This window comes from Rhinoraja longicauda, chromosome 19 (assembly GCF_053455715.1).
Source record: "Rhinoraja longicauda isolate Sanriku21f chromosome 19, sRhiLon1.1, whole genome shotgun sequence".
Classification (NCBI taxonomy): domain Eukaryota; kingdom Metazoa; phylum Chordata; class Chondrichthyes; order Rajiformes; family Arhynchobatidae; genus Rhinoraja; species Rhinoraja longicauda.
Window position 1 is genome coordinate 20858641 of NC_135971.1, and position 19863 is coordinate 20878503.

Below are 19863 nucleotides of genomic sequence, written 5' to 3' on the forward strand. Positions count from 1 at the left end.
TGGGAAGATGCATCTATTGAGGTGGTCCATCACCCTGGGAAGATGCATCTATTGAGGTGGTCCATCACCCTGGGAAGATGCATCTATTGAGGTTGTCCATCACCCTGGGAAGATGCATCTACTGAGGTGGTCCATCACCCTGGGAAGATGCATCTATTGAGGTGGTCCATCACCCTGGGAAGATGCATCTATTGAGGTGGTCCATCACCCTGGGAAGATGCATCTATTGAGGTTGTCCATCACCTTGGTCTGAAAAGTCTCGACTCGAAACGTCACCCATTCCTTCTCTCCATAGATGCTGCCTGACCCGCTGAGTTACTCCAGCACTCTGTGTCTACCTTGGGAAGATGCATCTACGATAGTCCATCGCCCTGAGAAGATGTATCGACAGCGGTGGTACATTGAGCTGGGATGTACTTGGCTTTGAAGGTAGACACAGAATGCTGGAGCCACTCAGCGGGTCAGGCAGCATCTCAGGAGGGTCGAATGAACGGGTGGCGTTTCGGATCCAGACCCGAAATCTTCAGATTTAGATTTAGAGATACAGTGCGGAAACAGGCCCTTCGGCCCACCGGGTCCGTGCCGCCCAGCGATCCCCGCACACACTAACACTACCCTACACCCACTCGGGACGATCTTTACATTTTACCCAGTCAATTTAGAAGGATGAGGGGGGATCTTATTGAAACATATAAGATAATTAGGGGATTGGACACATTAGAGGCAGATAACATGTTCCCAATGTTGGGGGAGTCCAGAACAAGGGGCCACAGTTTAAGAATAAGGGGTCGGCCATTTAGAACGGAGATGAGGAAGAACTTTTTCAGTCAGAGGGTGGTGAAGGTGTGGAATTCTCTGCCTCAGAAGGCAGTGGAGGCCAGTTCGTTGGATGCTTTCAAGAGAGAGCTGGATAGAGCTCTTAAGGATAGCGGAGTGAGGGGGGTATGGGGAGAAGGCAGGAACGTGGTACCGATTGAGAGTGATCAGCCATGATCGCATTGAATAGCGGTGCGTACAGGCTCGAAGGGCTGAATGGCCTCCTCCTGCACCTATTGTCTATTGTCTATTGTCTATTAACCTACATACCTGTACGCCTTTGGAGTGCGGGAGGAAACCGACGATCTCGGAGAAAACCCACGCAGGTCCCGGGGAGAACGTGCAAACTCCGTACAGACGGCGCCCGTAGTCGGGATCGAACCCGGGTCTCCGGCGCTGCATTCGCTGTAAGGCGGCAACTCTACCGCCGCGCCACCGCGCCGACCCGGCCTGACGTCCGAAGAGGGGTCTCGGCCCGAAACGACACCCGCTCCTTCCCTCCAGAGACGCTGCCTGACCCGCTGAGTGACTCCAGCGCTGTGTTTCGACGTGACTTCCATGTGGTTTTCTGCACCTCCTCGCGTGCGTACTGGACTTTGCTTGTTACATCGCCCAGCTCAATTACAGCCTGTCAACTGAAAATGGTTGTGTTTAATGTGGCCCTTCACGCACTCACTCTCCACGGACCGTCGCTGCTTATCACCCACTCTCAGCGGCTTTCATTTTCTTCGTTAGCCTGTCCAGTCGTGATCAAGTGCAATGGTCTGAAATCATCATCATTGGTCCAAAAACGCTCACCAAATCCACCCAAAGCTTCATCCTTCCTCAACATTGATGGTCTCCCAGTATCCGCCTCACCTCACATCCGGAATCTTGGAATCATCCTTGATCAAACCCTCTCCTTCGACAAACACATCAAACACATCACAAAGACAGCCTTCTTCCACCTCAAAAACATCGCCCGTCTCCGTCCGTCCGTCCCTCTCCTCCACAGCTGCAGAAACCCTCATCCACGCCTTCATCACCTCCCGTCTGGACTACTGCAACAGCCTCCTCTATGGCGCACCCTCAAAAATCATCAGTAAACTTCAATACATTCAAAACTCCGCTGCCCGTCTACTCACCCACTCCCCGATCCGTGACCACATCACCCCCCGTCCTTTACAAGCTCCACTGGCTCCCCATCCCCCAGAGAATCCAGTACAAAATCCTCCTCGTGACCTACAAAGCCCTCCATAACCTGGCCCCATCCTACCTGACCGACCTCCTCCGCAGGCACACTCCCACCTGCACCCTCCGCTCTGCCGCTGCCAATCTCCTGTCCCCCCGCATCCGGACCAAACTCAGATCCTGGGGGGGACGGGGCTTTCTCCATCGCTGCTCCCACCCTCTGGAACTCACTACCCCAAACCGTCAGAGACTCCTCCTCACTCACCACATTCAAAACATCACTGAAGTCTCACCTGTTCAGCACTGCCTTCAACCACTGAAGGTCACCTCACCTTCCGCCTCCTTTCTCTGTTCATTTATTTATTTACTTATTTATCTATTTATTCATTTCCCTATGTTCTCAAAATCTCTGTAAAGCGTCTTTGAGTATATGGAAAGCGCTGTATAAATAAAATGCATTATTATTATTATTATTATGGTGCGAATCTGCCATTCTCCACCTGTCTCCAATCTACCCAGTCGGATTCCACCTCTAAACTCTGTTCACTGTGTACCATTTGCCAGCCACGTGTCCGTGGTCAGCCTGAGATGCCCCCCCTGCCCCCCCTCCCTCCCCCCCCGCACACACCCCTCCAATACACAGCATGGGAACTGGCCCTTCGGCCCATTGAGCTGGTGCCGACCGCCCATCTTCTTTTCCAATACGATACGATACTCAAGAGAGAGCTGGATAGAGCTCTTAAGGATAGCGGAGTCAGGGGGGTACGGGGAGAAGGCAGGAACGGGGGTACTGATTGAGAATGATCAGCCATGATCACAGTGAATGGCGGTGCGTACAGGCTCGAAGGGCCGAATGGCCTCCTCCTGCACCTATTGTCTATGACTTTATTTATCGTGTAAGAAAATAACTGCAGATACCTGTACAAGTCAAAGGTATTAATTCACAAAGTGCTGGAGTAACTCAGCGGGTCAGGCAGCATCTTGGGAGAGAAGGAATGGGTGACGTTTCGGGTCGAGACCCTTCTTCAGACTGATGTCAGGGGGCGGCGGGACAAAGGAAGGATATCGGTGGAGACAGGAAGACAGTGGGAGATCTGGGAAGGAGGAGGGGAAGAGAGGGACAGAGGAACTATCGAAAGTTGGAGAAGTCGATGTTCATACCGCTGGGCTGCAAGCTGCCCAGGCGAAATACGAGGTGCAGTTCCTCCAATTTGCGCTGGGCCTCACTATGGCGCCGGAGGAGGCCCATGACAGAAAGGTCAGACTGGGAGTGGGAGGGGGAGTCGAAGTGCTCAGCCACCGGGAGATCAGGTTGGTCGAGGCGGACCGAGCGCAGGCGTTGAGCGAAACGATCGCCGAGCTCTGCGCTTGGTCTCGCCGATGTAGATACGTTGACATCTGGAGCAGCGGATGCGGTAGATGAGGTTGGAGGAGGTGCTTTATTTGATCTGCCAACCGTCGTGAAAACACAAGATGCACGAAACGTGACATTAAGGAGACGTGTGGAAAGGATTGGGGGCGTGCAAAGATTGGGGGCTGGGGGGGGGGGGGGGGAGGGAGGAAGGGGGGGTCAGTCTACCCCACGACAGAAGGGCGAGGGGTTGTCCAGTTTGATAGCCCCAGGGATGAAGGATCTCCTGTGGCGTTCTGTGCTGCATCTTAATAATAATAATAATAATAATAATGCATTACATTTATATAGCGCTTTTCAAACACTCAAAGACGCTTTACAGGGATTTAGAGAACATAGGGAAGTGAATAAATAGATCAATAAGTAAACGAACAGAGAAAGGAGACAGAAGGTGAGGTGACCGTCAGTGGTTGAAGGCAGTGCTGAACAGGTGAGACTTCAGTGATGTTTTGAATGTGGTGAGTGTGGAGGAGTCTCTAACGGTTTGGGGTAGTGAGTTCCAGAGGGTGGGAGCAGCGATGGAGAAAGCCCTGTCCCCCCAGGATCTGAGTTTGGTCCGGATGGGGGGGGACAGGAGGTTGGCAGCAGCAGAGCGGAGGGTGCAGGTGGGAGTGTGCCTGTGGAGGAGGTCGGTCAGGTAGGATGGGGCCAGGTTATGGAGGGCTTTGTAGGTCACGAGGAGGATTTTGTACTGGATTCTCTGGGGGATGGGGAGCCAGTGGAGCTTGTAAAGGACGGGGGTGATATGGTCACGGATCGGGGTGTGGGTGAGTAGACGGGCAGCGGAGTTTTGAATGTATTGAAGTTTACTGATGATTTTTGAGGGTGAGCCATAGAGGAGGCTGTTGCAGTAGTCCAGACGGGAGGTGATGAAGGCGTGGATGAGGGTTTCTGCAGCTGTGGAGGAGAGGGACGGACGGAGACGGGCGATGTTTTTGAGGTGGAAGAAGGCTGTCTTGGTGATGTGTTTGATGTGTTTGTCGAAGGAGAGGGTTTGATGGGACCAGTCTGTTGCTGAAGGTGTTCCTCAGGTTGACCAGTGTGTGTCATGGAGGGGGTGACCAGTGTGTCGTGGAGGGGGTGAGCTGTGATTGTCATGGGTTGACCAGTGTGTGTCATGGAGGGGGTGACCAGTGTGTCGTGGAGGGGGTGGGCTGTGATTGTCCAAGCTTCGTTAGTCACCAGCAGAGAAATGACTATATATACACTGCATGGTCTATTATTTAGATAAATCTTCACTGCGAAAACTTCACTCCACAAAGCAGGTGGACGTACGTACAAACACATCACAAAGACAGCCTTCTTCCACCTCAAAAACATCGCCCGTCTCCGTCCGTCCCTCTCCTCCACAGCTGCAGAAACCCTCATCCACGCCTTCATCACCTCCCGTCTGGACTACTGCAACAGCCTCCCTCTATGGCTCACCCTCAAAAATCATCAGTAAACTTCAATACATTCAAAACTCCGCTGCCCGTCTACTCACCCACACCCCGATCCGTGACCAAATCACCCCCCGTCCTTTACAAACTCCACTGGCTCCCCATCCCCCAGAGAATCCAGTACAAAATCCTCCTCGTGACCTACAAAGCCCTCCATAACCTGGCCCCATCCTACCTGACCGACCTCCTCCACAGGCACACTCCCACCTGCACCCTCCGCTCTGCCGCTGCCAATCTCCTGTCCCCCCCACATCCGGACCAAACTCAGATCCTGGGGGGACAGGGCTTTCTCCATCGCTGCTCCCACCCTCTGGAACTCACTACCCCAAACCGTCAGAGACTCCTCCTCACTCACCACATTCAAAACATCGCTGAAGTCTCACCTGTTCAGCACTGCCTTCAACCACTGAAGGTCACCTCACCTTCTGTCTCCTTTCTCTGTTCGTTTATTTATTTACTTATTTATCTATTTATTCATTTCCCTATGTTCTCAAAATCTCTGTAAAGCGTCTTTGAGTGTATGGAAAGCGCTATATAAATGTAATGCATTATTATTATTATTATTATTATAGAAACATATAAAATTATAAAAGGACCGGACAAGCTAGATGCAGGAAAACTGTTCCCAATGTTGGGGGGAGTCCAGAACCAGGGGCCACAGTCTTAGAATAAAGGGGAGGCCGTTTAAAACTGAGGTGAGAAGGGACTTTCTCACCCAGAGAGTTGTGAATGTGTGGAATTCTCTGCCACAGAGGGCAGTGGAGGCCGATTCACTGGATGGATTTAAGAGTTAGATAGAGCTCTGGGGGCTAGCGGAATCGAGGGGTACGGGGAGAAGGCAGGAACGGGGTACTGGTGATTGTGGACGGTCAGCCACGATCACAACGAATGGCTTGAAGGGCCGAATGGCCTCCTCCTGCACCTATTGTCTATTGCCTATTGCCTCACAGCGCCGGAGACCCGGGTTCCATCCCCACTACGGGCGGTGGAGGGAGTGGGAGGGGAAGGGGGAGGGGGAGAGGGAGGAGGGAGGAGGTGAAAGGATAAGGGGGGGTTGAGGGGGATGGAGTGAGTGGGGGGGGAGGGAGGGTGGAGGGAGTGGGAGGGGAAGGAGGAGGGGGGGAAGGGGGAGAGGGAGGGGGAGGAGGGAGGAGGTGAAAGGATAAGGGGGGTTGAGGGGGATGGAGTGAGTGGGGGGGGAGGGAGGGTGGAGGGAGTGGGAGGGAAGGAGGGGGGGGGGAAGGGGGAGAGGGAGGGGGAGGAGGGAGGAGGTGAAAGGATAAGGGGGGGTTGAGGGGGATGGAGTGGGGGGGGAGGGGAAGGGGGAGGGGTGGAGGGAGTGGGAGAGGGAGGGGGAGGGAAAGGGGGAGAGGGAGGGGGAGGGAAAGGGGGAGAGGGAGGGGGAGGGAAAGGGGGAGAGGGAGGGGGAGGGAAGGGAGGAGGGGGAGGGGGGGAGGTGAAAGGATAAGGGGGGTTGAGGGGGATGGAGTGAGTGGGGGGGAGGGAGTTGGGGAGGGGTGGAGGGAGTGGGAGGGGGAGGGGAAGTGGAGGGAGGGGGAGGGAAGGGAGGAGGAGGTGAAAGGATAAGGGGGGGTTGAGGGGGATGGAGTGGGGGGGGAGGGAGTTGGGGAGGGGGGTGGAGGGAGGGGGGAAGGGGGAGAGGGGAAGTGGAGGGAGGGGGAGGAGGGGGAGGGGAGAGGAAGGGGAGGGGTGGGGGGGGAGAAAGGATAAGGGGAGTTGAGGGGGATGGAGTGGGGGGAGGGGGTGGAGGGAGGGAGTTGGGGGGAGAGGGAGGGGAAGGAGAAGGGGAGGGGAAGTGGAGGGAGGGGGCGGAAGGAGGGGTGGAGGGAGTTGGCGGAGTGGGAGGGGAAAGGAAGGGGAGGGGGGGGTGGAGGGAGGGAGGAGGGAAAGGAGAAGGGGAGGGGGAGGGGAAGTGAAGGGAGGGGAGGAGGAGGGAGGTGAAAGGATAAAGGGGGGGTTGAGGGGGATGGAGCGGGGGGGGGGAGGGGAAGGGGGAGGGGTGGAGGAGTGGGAGAGGGAGGGGGAGGGGAAGTGGAGGGAGGGGGGAAGGAGGGGTGGAGGGAGTTGGGGAGGGAGTAGGTGAAAGGATAAGGGGGGTTGAGGGGGATGGAGTGGGGGGGGGAGGGAGTTGGGGAGGGGGGTGGAAGGAGGGGGGGGAGGGGGAGGGAAGGGAGGAGGAGGTGAAAGGATAAGGGGGGGTTGAGGGGGATGGAGTGGGGGGGAGGGGAAGGGGAGGGGTGGAGGGAGTGGGAGAGGGAGGGGGAGGGGAAGGGGAGGGGGGGGTGGAGGGAGGGAGGAGGGGGGGGAGGGAAAGGAGAAGGGGAGAGGGAGGGGAAGTGGAGGGAGGGGGAGGAGGGGGGGAGGGGAGAGGAAGGGGAGTGAGGCGGGGGAGAGGCAGGGAGGAGAAAGGATAAGGGGGGTTGAGGTGGATGGAGTGGGGGGGAGGGAGTTGGGGAGGGGGAGGGGAGGGGGTAGAAGGAGGGGGAAGGAGGGGAGGGGAAATAAGGGGGATTGAGTGGGGGGGGGTTTGAGGATGCTAGACCAATACAGAAGAGGCTTTGAGTCCATGGCTTGTTCTCCCTGCAGCGCTGGCACCAAGGGGCCCAGTCAGTCACACCCTCTCCCCTTCCCTGTCCCCCTCTACGAGGAATGGGCGCAACGTGTCCACTTGGTCTAGTATATATAGTATAAGAAGATAACTGCAGGTGCCGGTACAAATCGAAGGTATTTATTCACACAAAGTGCTGGAGTAACTCAGCGGGTCGGGCAGCACCTCGGGAGAGAAGGAATGGGCGACGTTTCGGGTCGAGACCCTCCTTCAGACTGATGTCAGGGGAGGGGGGGGCGGGACAAAGGAAGGATATCGGTGGAGACGGGAAGATAGAGGGAGAACCGGGAAGGAGGAGGGGAAGAGAGGGACGGAGGAACTATCTAAAGTCGGAGAAGTCGATGTTCATACCACCGCCGGGCTGCGAGCCGCCCAGGCGAAATACGAGGTGCCGTTCCTCCAATTTGCGGTGGGCCTCACCATGGCACTGGAGGAGGCCCATGACAGAAAGGTCAGACTGGGAGTGGGTGGGGGAGTCGAAGTGCTCGGCCACCGGGAGATCAGGTTGGTCGAGGCGGACCGAGCGCAGGTGTTGAGCGAAGCGATCGCCGAGCCTGCTCTTGGTTTCGCCGATGTAAAGAAGTTGGCATCTAGAGCAGCGGATGCAATATATATATATATATATATCTGAAGAAGGGTCTCGACCCGAAACGTCACCCATTCCTTCTCTCCCGAGATGCTGCCTGACCCGCTGAGGAATAAATACCTTCGATTTGTACCAGCATCTGCAGTTATTTTCTTATATATATATATACCTCTTGATTAGATTCCAACCTGCATACCACTCCAAGTTAATCTTTATTTCTAATTTATAAACCTCCCTGATACCCCTCTATTTGGTTCCACCCTGTAAGCAACTCGTGGGTACCGGTTATTTTACACAACCCCCCCCCCCCACCCCGGATTAGATTCTTGGGCCACGTGTGCCAGTCGGGAAGTTGGCACGGGGCGAGTCTATTTTAGTTCCCAGAGGTCAGCGTGTATTTTGGTGAAGAAGTAAAAAAAGCATTCATCAATCATCACATCCGCCCGACCAGGATCCAGCATCGCGCTCTCAGCTCCGGGCACCCTGTTACGGAAAAGGTGTTGTCACGCTGGCCGAAGATTTACCAGGATGTCGCCGGGACTAGAGGGTGTGAGCTACAGGGAGAGGTTGAGCGGGCTGGGTCTCTATTCCATTGGAGCGCAGGAGGATGAGGGGTGATCTTACGGAGGTGTACAAAATCATGAGAGGAATAGATCGGGTAGAGTCTCTTGCCCAGAGTAATAATAATAATAACTAGACCAAGTGGACCCGTCGGGCCCAAACCTCTCCTGCATTGGTGTACCACCCTCTCCTCACCCCTCCCTCCCTCCCTCGGAGATACATTTAGACAATAGACAATAGGTGCAGGAGGAGGCCATTCGGCCCTTCGAGCCAGCACCACATAACAAGAGGAGTTGAGTATAGGAGCAAAGAGGTCCTTCTGCAGTTGTACAGGGCCCTGGTGAGACCGCACCTGGAGTACTGTGTGCAGTTTTGGTCTCCAAATTTGAGGAAGGATATTCTTGCTACGGAGGGCGTGCAGCGTAGGTTTACTAGGTTAATTCCCGAATGTCGGGACTGTCGTATGTTGAAAGACTGGAGCGACTAGGCTTGTATACACTGGAATGTAGAAGGATGAGAGGGGATCCTATCGAAATGTATAAGATTATTAAGGGGTTGGACACGTTAGAGGCAGGAAACATGTCCCCAATGTTGGGGGAGTCCAGAACCAGGGGCCACACACAGTTTAAGAATAAGGGGTCGGCCATTTAGAACGGAGATGAGGAAAAACTTTTTCAGTCAGAGAGTTGTGAATCTGTGGAATTCTCTGCCTCAGAAGGCAGTGGAGGCCAATTCTCTGGAAGCATTCAAGAGAGAGCTGGATAGAGCTCTTAAGGATAGCGGAGTCAGGGGGTATGGGGAGAAGGCAGGAACGGGGTACTGATTGAGAATGATCAGCCATGATCACATTGAATGGCGGTGCGTACAGGCTCGAAGGGCCGAATGGCCTCCTCCTGCACCTATTGTCTATTGATCTTTATTGTAATGGTCGACTGGGAGCAGTGCTGGTTGTGCAGCCTGAAGGAAGAACCTTCGTTATCTCTCCATCACACACTTAGGCTCAAGAGGACCAGAGGACATAGGTTCAAGGTGAAGGGGAAAAGATTTAATAGGTGTAATCTGAGGGGTAACTTTTTCCACACAGAGGGTGGTGGGTGTGTGGAACGAGCTGCCGGAGGAGGGGTAGTTGAGGCTGGGAACCATCCCAACGTTTGAGAAACAGTTGGACAGGTACATGGATAGGACGGGTTTGGAGGGAGATGGGCCAAGCGCGGGCGGGGCAGGGGGGACTGGTGGAGCCTGAGCGTGTAGGCCGGTGTGGGCCGAAGGGCCTGTTTCCGTGCTGGATCACTCCCAGTCTCCAGTTCGAGCAAACCCACCATTCATTCCCTGCTCGCCCGCCCACACACAATGATCGCAGGCAGTTGCCGAGGCAACCGAGAGCTAAATGGGGCTGTAATGTTTGAGGTTGCCAACGACACCTCTCAGCGTCCCACGCAAATACACACCCTCCGCCTGCTGAATTCATTCAAGAGAGAGCTAGATAGAGCTCTTAAGGATAGCGGAGTCAGGGGGTACGGGGAGAAGGCAGGAACGGGGTACTGACTGAGAATGATCAGCCATGATCGCATTGAATGGCGGCGCGTACAGGCTCGAAGGGCCGAACGGCCTCCTCCTGCACCTGTTGTCATCCACAATCAGTGCCCCGTTCCTGCTTTCTCCCCACATCCCTTGATTCCGTTAGCCCCAAGAGCTAAATCTAACTCTCTCTTGAAAACATCCAGTGAATCGGCCTCCACTGCCCTCTGAGGCAGAGAATTCCACAGATTCACAACTCTCTGGGTGAAAATAGTTTTTCCTCATCTCAGTCCCAAATGGCCGACCCCTTTATTCTTAAACCGTGTGACCCCCTGGTTCCGGACTCCCCCCCCAACATCGGGAACATGTTTCCTGCATCTAGCCCGTCCGATCCCTTAAGAATTGTATATGTTTCCGTACGATCCACTCTCATCCTTCGAAACGATGTCAGGGGAGTGGGCGGGACAGAGATAGAATAGACAATAGACAATAGACAATAGGTGCAGGAGTAGGCCATTCAGCCCTTCGAGCCTGTACGCACCGCCATTCAATGCGATCATGGCTGATCACTCTCAATCAGTACCCCGTTCCTGCCTTCTCCCCATACCCCCTGACTCCGCTATCCTTAAGAGCTCTATCCAGCTCTCTCTTGAAAGCATCCAACGAACTGGCCTCCACTGCCTTCTGAGGCAGAGAATTCCACACCTTCACCACCCTCTGACTGAAAAAGTTCTTCCTCATCTCCGTTCTAAATGGCCTACCCCTTATCTCAAACTGTGGCCCCCTTGTTCTGGACTCCCCCAACATTGGGAACATGTTATCTGCCTCTAATGTGTCCAATCCCCTAATTATCTTATATGTTTCAATAAGATCCCCCCTCATCCTTCTAAATTCCAGTGTATACAAGCCCAATCGCTCCAGCCTTTCAACATACGACAGTCCCGCCATTCCGGGAATTAACCTAGTGAACCTACGCTGCACGCCCTCAATAGCAAGAATATCCTTCCTCAAATTTGGAGACCAAAACTGCACACAGTACTCCAGGTGCGGTCTCGCCAGGGCCCGGTACAACTGTAGAAGGACCTCTTTGCTCCTATACTCAACTCCTCTTGTTACGAAGGCCAACATTCCATGTGGAGGTGGAGACAGAGGGGAGAACTGGGAAGGGGAGGGGATGGAGAGGGACAGAGGAACTATCTGAAGTTGGAGATGTCAATGTTCATACCGCTGGGGTGTAAACTGCCCAAGCGAAATATTGGAGAAGTCAATGTTCAAGTCGCTGGTATGAACTTCAGATAGTTCCTCTGCCCCCTCTCTATCCCCCCCCCCCCCCTCCCAGTTCTCCCACTGTCTTCCTGTCTCCAACTACATCCTATCTCTGTCCCCTGACATCAGACCGAAGAAGGGCCTCGACCCGAAACGTCACCCATTCCTTCTCTCCAGAGATGCTGCCTGACCCGCTGAGTTACTCCAGCATTCTGTGTCTACCTTCAATTTGAACCAGCATCTGCAGTTATTTTCCTAGCAATCACAGTAGATTAGATTTTTAGATTTCGAGATACAGGGCGGAAACAGGCCCTTCGGCCCACCGGGTCAGCGATCCCCGCACACTAACACTATCCTACACACACTAGGGACAATTTTTTACATTGTGCCACTTTGGCGGCAAGAACAGGAAAGCAGAGTATTACCTGAATGGTGAACGATTAGGAGAAGGGGAGATGGCAACGTGACCTGGGTGTCATGGTACACCAGTCATTGAAAGCAAGCATGCAGGTGCAGCAGGCAGTGAAGAAAGCCAATGGTATGTTGGCATTCATAGCGAGGGGATTTGAGTATAGGAGCAGGGAGGTTCTGCTGCAGTTGTACAGGGCCTTGGTGAGACCGCACCTGGAGTATAGTGTGCAGTTTTGGTCTCCTAATCTGAGGAAAGATGTTCTTGCCTTAGAGGGAGTACAGAGAAGGTTCACCAGATTGATCCCTGGGATGGCGGGACTTTTCATATGAGGAAAGACTGGATAGACTGGGCTTGTACTCGCTGGGATTTAGAAGACTGAGGGGGGATCTTATAGAAACATATAAAATTCTTAAAGGGTTGGAGAGGCTAGATGCGGGAAGATTGTTCCCGATGTTGGGGGGAAGTCCAGAACCAGGGGTCACAGCTTAAGGATAAGGGGGAAGTCTTTTAGGACCGAGATGAGAACGTTTTCTTTCACACAGAGAGTGGTGAATCTGTGGAATTCTCTGCCACAGAAGGTAGTTGAGGCCGGTTCATTGGCTATATTTAAGAGGGAGTTAGATGTGGCCCTTGTGGCTAAAGGGATCAGGGGGTATGGAGAGAAGGCAGGTACAGGATACTGAGTTGGATGATCAGCCATGATCATATTGAATGGCGGTGCGTACAGGCTCGAAGGGCCGAATGGCCTACTCCTGCACCTATTTTCTATGTTTCTATGTTTCTACATTTTACCCAGTCAATTAACCTACAAACCTGCACGTCTTTGGAGTGGGGGAGGAAACCGAAGATCTCGGAGAAAACCCACGCAGGTCACGGGGAGAACTATCATGTTCCCAATGTTGGGGGAGTCCAGAACCAGGGGCCACACAGTTTAAGAATAAGGGGTCGGCCATTTAGAACGGAGACGAGGAAAAACTTTTCCAGTCAGAGAGTTGTGAATCTGTGGAATTCTCTGCCTCAGACGGCAGTGGAGGCCGATTCTCCGAATGCATTCAAGAGAGAGCTGGATAGAGCTCTTAAGGATAGCGGAGTCAGGGGGTATGGGGAGAAGGCAGGAACGGGGTACTGATTGAGAATGATCAGCCACGATCACATTGAATGGCGGTGCGTACAGGCTCGAAGGGCCGAATGGCCTCCTCCTGCACCTATTGTCGATTGTCGCACATTAGGGACAATTTATAGAGGCCAATTAACCTACAAACCTGCACGTCTTTCATTCATTTGTTCAGTATCTACATCACCGTCTCTATCTCTCGTTTCCCTCTCCTCCGACTCTCAGTCTGAAGAAGTTGTCTCGACCCGAAACGTCACCCATTCCTTCTCTCCGGAGATGCTGCCTGACCCGCTGAGTTACTCCGGCCTTTTGTGTCCATCCTTGTCCGTCATTCGATAAACACTTTCTTCGTATTGTCTTTCCGCCGACTGGTTAGCGCGCAACAAACAAAAAGCTTTTCACTGTACCTCGCTCGGTACACGTGACAACAAACTGAGCTGAACGCATGGATGGGCCAGGGCTTAGAGGGAAGACACAAAATGCTGGAGTAACTCAGCGGGCCGGGCAGCATCTCTGGAGAGAGAAGGAATGGGTGACGTTTAAGGGTCGAGACCCTTCTTCAGACTGAAACAGGCCGTTCGGCCCGCCGAGTCCGCGCCGACCAGCGATCCCCGCTGACGCTAACACTATCCCACACACGCCAGGGACAATTTTACATTTGCAATAGACAACAGACAACAGGTGCAGGAGGAGGCCATTCGGCCCTTCGAGCCTGTACGCACCGCCATTCAATGTGATCACGGCCGATCATTCTCAATCAGTACCCCGTTCCTGCCTTCTCCCCGAACCCCCCGACTCCACTATCCTTAAGTAGTATAAGAAGATAACTGCAGATGCTGGTACAAATCGAAAGGTATTTATTCACAAAATGCTGGAGTAACTCAGCGGGTCAGGCAGCATCTCAGGAGAGAAGGAATGGGTGACGTTTCGGGTCGAGACCCTTCTTCAGACTGAAGAAGCTCCTTAAGAGCTTCCTATCCTTAAGAGCTCTATCTAGCTCTCTCTTGAAAGCATCCAGAGAATTGGCCTCCACTGCCTTCTGAGGCAAAGAATTCCACAGATTCACAACTCTCTGACTGAAAACGTTTTTCCTCATCTCCGTTCTAAATGGCCTACCCCTTATTCTTAAACTGTGTGGCCCCTGGTTCTGGACTCCCCCAACATTGGGAACATGTTTCCTGCCTCTAACGTGCCCAACCCCTTACTAATCTTATACGTTTCGATAAGATCCCCTCTCATCCTTCTAAATTCCAGTGTATACAAGCCCAGTCGCTCCAGTCTTTCAACATACGACAGTCCCGCCATTCCGGGAATTAACCTGGTGAACCTACGCTGCACGCCCTCAATGGCTTGATTTATACCAGGCCAATTAACCGACAAAGTCTTTGGAGTGTGGGAGGAAACCGGCGATCTGGGAGAAAACCCACGCAGGTCACGGGGAGAACGTACAAACTCCGTACAGGCGGCGCCCGTAGTCGGGATGGAACCCGGGTCTCCGGCGCCGTGAGGCGGCAACTCTACCGCCGCGCCTGGTCCTTGATGATGCTGCTGGCCTTGCCGAGGCAGCGTGAGGGGCAGATGGAGTCACGGGAAGGGAGGTTGGCTCGCGTGATGGTCTGGGCTGCGTCCGCAACTCTCTGCGGTTTCGTGTGCCAAGTGGCTTATGGTTAGTGTGGGAGATCAAAGAGCATTAGAATACAAAGCCTTCTGAACTAACCAGCCGTGTCCTGTGATTGGGTGGCATTCAATAGGAATATTGATTGGGTGCGGTTTCAATGTGGAAACATAGAAAACAGGTCGCAGGAGGAGGCCATTCGGCCCTTCGAGCCAGTACGCACCGCCATTCAATGTGATCGTGGCTGATCGTCCACAATCAGTAACCCGTGCCGGCCTTCTCCCCATGTCCCTTGATTCGCTAGCCCCCCTAGAGCCAACCACAGAGTCACACACAAAAGGCCGCAGTAACTCAGCGAGTCGGGCAACGTTTCGGGTCGAGACCCTTCTCCGGACCGAGAGACTGGGGGGGGGGGGGGAGGGAGGCGCAGAGACGAGGAAGTGTAAGGTGTGAAAACGGGACCAAACACTTCGACTCCCCCTCCCACTCCCGCACTGACCTCCCTGTCCTGGGCCTCCTCCACTGATAAAATACCTGATCTCCCGGTGGCTCAGCACTTCGACTCCCCCCCTCCCACTCCCGCACTGACCTCCCTGTCCTGGGCCTCCTCCACTGATAAAATACCTGATCTCCCGGTGGCTCAGCACTTCGACTCCCCCCCTCCCACTCCCGCACTGACCTCCCTGTCCTGGGCCTCCTCCACTGATAAAATACCTGATCTCCCGGTGGCTCAGCACTTCGACTCCCCCCCTCCCACTCCCGCACTGACCTCCCTGTCCTGGGCCTCCTCCACTGATAAAATACCTGATCTCCCGGTGGCTCAGCACTTCGACTCCCCCCCTCCCACCCCCGCACTGACCTCCCTGTCCTGGGCCTCCTCCACTGATAAAATACCTGATCTCCCGGTGGCTCAGCACTTCGACTCCCCCCTCCCACTCCCGCACTGACCTCCCTGTCCTGGGCCTCCTCCACTGATAAAATACCTGATCTCCCGGTGGCTCAGCACTTCAACTCCCCCCTCCCACTCCCGCACTGACCTCCCTGTCCCGGGCCTCCTCCACTGATAAAATACCTGATCTCCCGGTGGCTCAGCACTTCCACTCCCCCCCTCCCACTCCCGCACTGACCTCCCTGTCCTGGGCCTCCTCCACTGATAAAATACCTGATCTCCCGGTGGCTCAGCACTTCGACTCCCCCCCTCCCACTCCCGCACTGACCTCCCTGTCCCGGGCCTCCTCCACTGATAAAATACCTGATCTCCCGGTGGCTCAGCACTTCGACTCCCCCCCTCCCACTCCGCACTGACCTCTCTGTCCTGGGCCTCCTCCACTGTCAGAGTGAGGCCCAGCGCAAATTGGAGGAACGGCACCTCGTATTTCGCTCGGGTAGCATACGCCCCAGCGGTACGAACATTGACTTCTCTAACTTCAAGTAGCCCTTGCATTCCCCTCTCTGCCATCCCCTCCCCCTTCCCAGTTCTCCCACCAGTCTGACTGCCCCCGACTACATCTTATCTGTTGTCACGTTCTCCCAGCAAACGACGCTTGATTCTACATGTCCCTTGATCTCCATCCCCTTTGTCCTGTTTCCACACCGTACACTTCCTTACCATCTCCCTCTCCCCTGACATCAGTCTGAAGAAGGGTCTCGACCCGAAAGTCCGATCTATCTCCCCCTCCGAACCCCATTCTCCTGCCTTCTCCCCATAACCCCTGACACCCGCACTGATCAATAATCTGTCTTATCGTTCTTGAGATAGATACGATAATCTATCTATTTTGTAGGAAAGAACTGCAGATTCAGGTTTATAGACAACAGACAATAGGTGCAGGAGGAGGCCATTCGGCCCTTCGAGCCTGTACGCACCGCCATTCAATGTGATCATGGCTGATCATTCTCAATCAGTACCCCGTTCCTGCCTTCTCCCCATACCCCCTGACTCCGCTATCCTTAAGAGCTCCATCCAGCTCTCTCTTGAATGCATTCAGAGAATTGGCCTCCGCTGCCTTCTGAGGCAGAGAATTCCACAGATTCACAACTCTCTGACTGAAAAAGTTCTTCCTCATCTCCGTTCTAAATGGCCGACCCCTTATTCTTAAACTGTGGCCCCTGGTTCTGGACTCCCCCAACATTGGGAACATGTTTCCTGCCTCTAACGTGTCCAACCCCTTAATAATCTTATACGTTTCGATAAGATCCCCTCTCATCCTTCTAAATTCCAGTGTATACAAGCCCAGTCGCTCCAGTCTTTCAACATACGACAGTCCCGCCATTCCGGGAATTAACATAGTAAACCTACGCTGCACGCCCTCCATAGCAAGAATATCCTTCCTCAAATTTGGAGACCAAAACTGCACACAGTACTCCAGGTGCGGTCTCACCAGGGCCCGGTACAACTGTAGAAGGACCTCTTTGCTCCTATACTCAACTCCTCTTGTTATGAAGGCCAACATTCCATTGGCTTTCTTCACTGCCTGCTGAACCTGCATGCTTCCTTTCATTGACTGATGCACTAGGACACCCAGATCTCGTTGAACTCCCCCTCCTCCTAACTTGACACCATTCAGATAATAATCTGCCTTTCTATTCTTACTTCCAAAGTGAATAACCTCACACTTATCTACATTAAACTGCATCTGCCATGTATCCGCCCACTCACACAACCTGTCCAAGTCACCCTGCAGCCTTATTGCATCTTCCTCACAATTCACACTACCCCCCAGCTTAGTATCATCTAAGCTTAGTTCCATTTAGTTCCATTTAGTTTAAATGGAACGTGATCAGGAGTCAAGAAACCTTTCTCGTTTGTCTCAGACAGAACAATTAAACTCTCACTTGTAGCAGCACTAAAGAATAAACATAGTTAGGAGCAAAGAGGTCCTTCTACAGTTGTACCGGGCCCTGGTGAGACCGCACCTGGAGTACTGTGTGCAGTTTTGGTCTCCAAATTTGAGGAAGGATATTCTTGCTATGGAGGGGCGTGCAGCGTAGGTTTACTAGGTTAATTCCCGGAATGGCGGGACTGTCGTATGTTGAAAGGCTGGAGCGATTGGGCTTGTATACACTGGAATTTAGAAGGATGAGGGGGGATCTTATCGAAACATATAAGATAATTAGGGGATTGGACACATTAGAGGCAGGAAACATGTTCCCAATGTTGGGGGAGTCCAGAACAAGGGGGCCACAGTTTAAGAATAAGGGGCAGGCCATTTAGAACGGAGATGAGGGAAGAACTTTTTCAGTCAGAGAGTGGTGAAGGTGTGGAATTCTCTGCCTCAGAAGGCAGTGGAGTCCAATTCTCTGAATGCATTCAAGAGAGAGCTGGATAGAGCTCTTAAGGATAGCGGTTTATTCACAAGATGCTGGAGTAACTCAGCGGGTCAGGCAGCGTCTCGGGAGAGAAGGAATGGGTGACGTTTCGGGTCGAGACCCTTCTTCAGGATAGCGGAGTCAGGGGGGGGTACGGGGAGAAGGCAGGAACGGGGTACTGATTGGGAATGATCAGCCATGATCGCATTGAATGGCGGTGCGTACAGGCTCGAAGGGCCGAATGGCCTCCTCCTGCACCTGTTGTCTATTGTCTCAGACAGAACAATTAAACTCTCACTTGTAGCAGCACTACAGAATAAACATAGTTAGACGCAAGATGCCGGAGTAACTCAGCGGGTCGGGCGGCATCTGCGGAGGGAAGGAACGGGCGACGTTTCGGGTCCTGACCCTTCCTCGAACCGCTCCTCCTCTCCAGAGGCCCCCGCCCGTCCCGCTGAGTTACTCCAGCGCTTTGTTTAAACCGGCATCTGCAGTTCCTTCCTCCGCAGGGCAAACACACTGCTCTGTAAACATCACAATAAACGTAAGGAAAGATTCGATCGAAAGGGAGAGAAGCTAATCTCCTGTGTGTGTGCCAACACGATCCGTATCTCTCCATTCTTTGTGTCTGTGTTTAGTTTAGATACCGGGCGGGCCCTTGTTCCTGGTGGGTGTGGGATGGCCTTAGTGCGCGGGGATCGCTGGGCGGGGCGGACCCGATGGGCCGAAGGGCCTGCTTCCGCGCTGTAATCTCTAAATCTAAATCTCCCCCACCCCCTCCCTCTCTCTCTCTCTCCCCCTCACCTCCCTCTCTCTCCCCCCCTCCCCTCCCTCTTTCCCACCCCCCTCTCTCTCTCTCCCCCCCTCCCTCTCTCTCTCTCTCTCCCCTCTCTCTCACTCTCCCCCCCTCTCTCTCCCTCTCTCTCTCTCCCCCCCTCTCTCTCCCCCTCACCTCCCTCTCTCTCCCCCTCCACTCCCTCTTTCCCACCCCCCCTCTCTCTCTCTCCCTCTCCCCTCTCTCTCTCCCTCTGCCTCCCCTCTCTCCCCTCCCCTCCCTCTCTCTCTCCCCCCTCTTTCTCTCCCCCTCTCTCTCCCCCACCCTCCCCCCTCCCTCTCTCTCCCCCCCAGCCCCTACCCTCCCCTCCCTCCCCCTCTCTCTCCCCCTCCCCCTCTCTCTCCCCCTCCCTCTCTCTCTCTCCCCCTCCCCCACCCCTCCCCCTCCCTCCCTCTCTCCCCTCTCTCTCTCCCTCTTTCTCTCCCCCCTCTCTCTCCCTCTCTCTCTCCCTCCCTCTCTCTCTCTCCCCCCCTCTCTCTCCCCCTCACCTCCCTCTCTCTCCCCCTCCCCTCCCTCTTTCCCACCCCCCTCTCTCTCTCTCCCTCTCCCCTCTCTCCTCTCCTCTCTCTCTCTCTCCCCCCCTCTCTCTCCCTCTCTCTCTCTCCCCCCCTCTCTCTCCCCCTCACCTCCCTCTCTCTCCCCCTCCCCTCCCTCTTTCCCACCCCCCCTCTCTCTCTCTCCCTCTCCCCTCTCTCTCTCCCTCTGCCTCCCCTCTCTCCCCTCCCCTCCCTCTCTCTCTCCCCCCTCTTTCTCTCCCCCTCTCTCTCCCCCACCCTCCCCCCTCCCTCTCTCTCCCCCCCAGCCCCTACCCTCCCCTCCCTCCCCCTCTCTCTCCCCCTCCCCCTCTCTCCCCCCCTCCCTCTCTCTCTCTCCCCCTCCCCCACCCCTCCCCCTCCCTCCCTCTCTCCCCTCTCTCTCTCCCTCTTTCTCTCCCCCCTCTCTCTCTCTCCCTCTCCCCTCTCTCTCTCCCTCTGCCTCCCCTCTCTCCCCTCCCCTCCCTCTCTCTCTCCCCCCTCTTTCTCTCCCCCTCTCTCTCTCTCCCTCTCCCCTCTCTCTCTCCCTCTGCCTCCCTCTCTCCCCTCCCCACCCTCTCTCTCTCTCCCCCCTCCCTCTCTCTCTCTCTCCCCCTCCCCCACCCCTCCCCTCCCTCCCTCTCTCCCCCACCCCCCTCTCCCTCTCCCC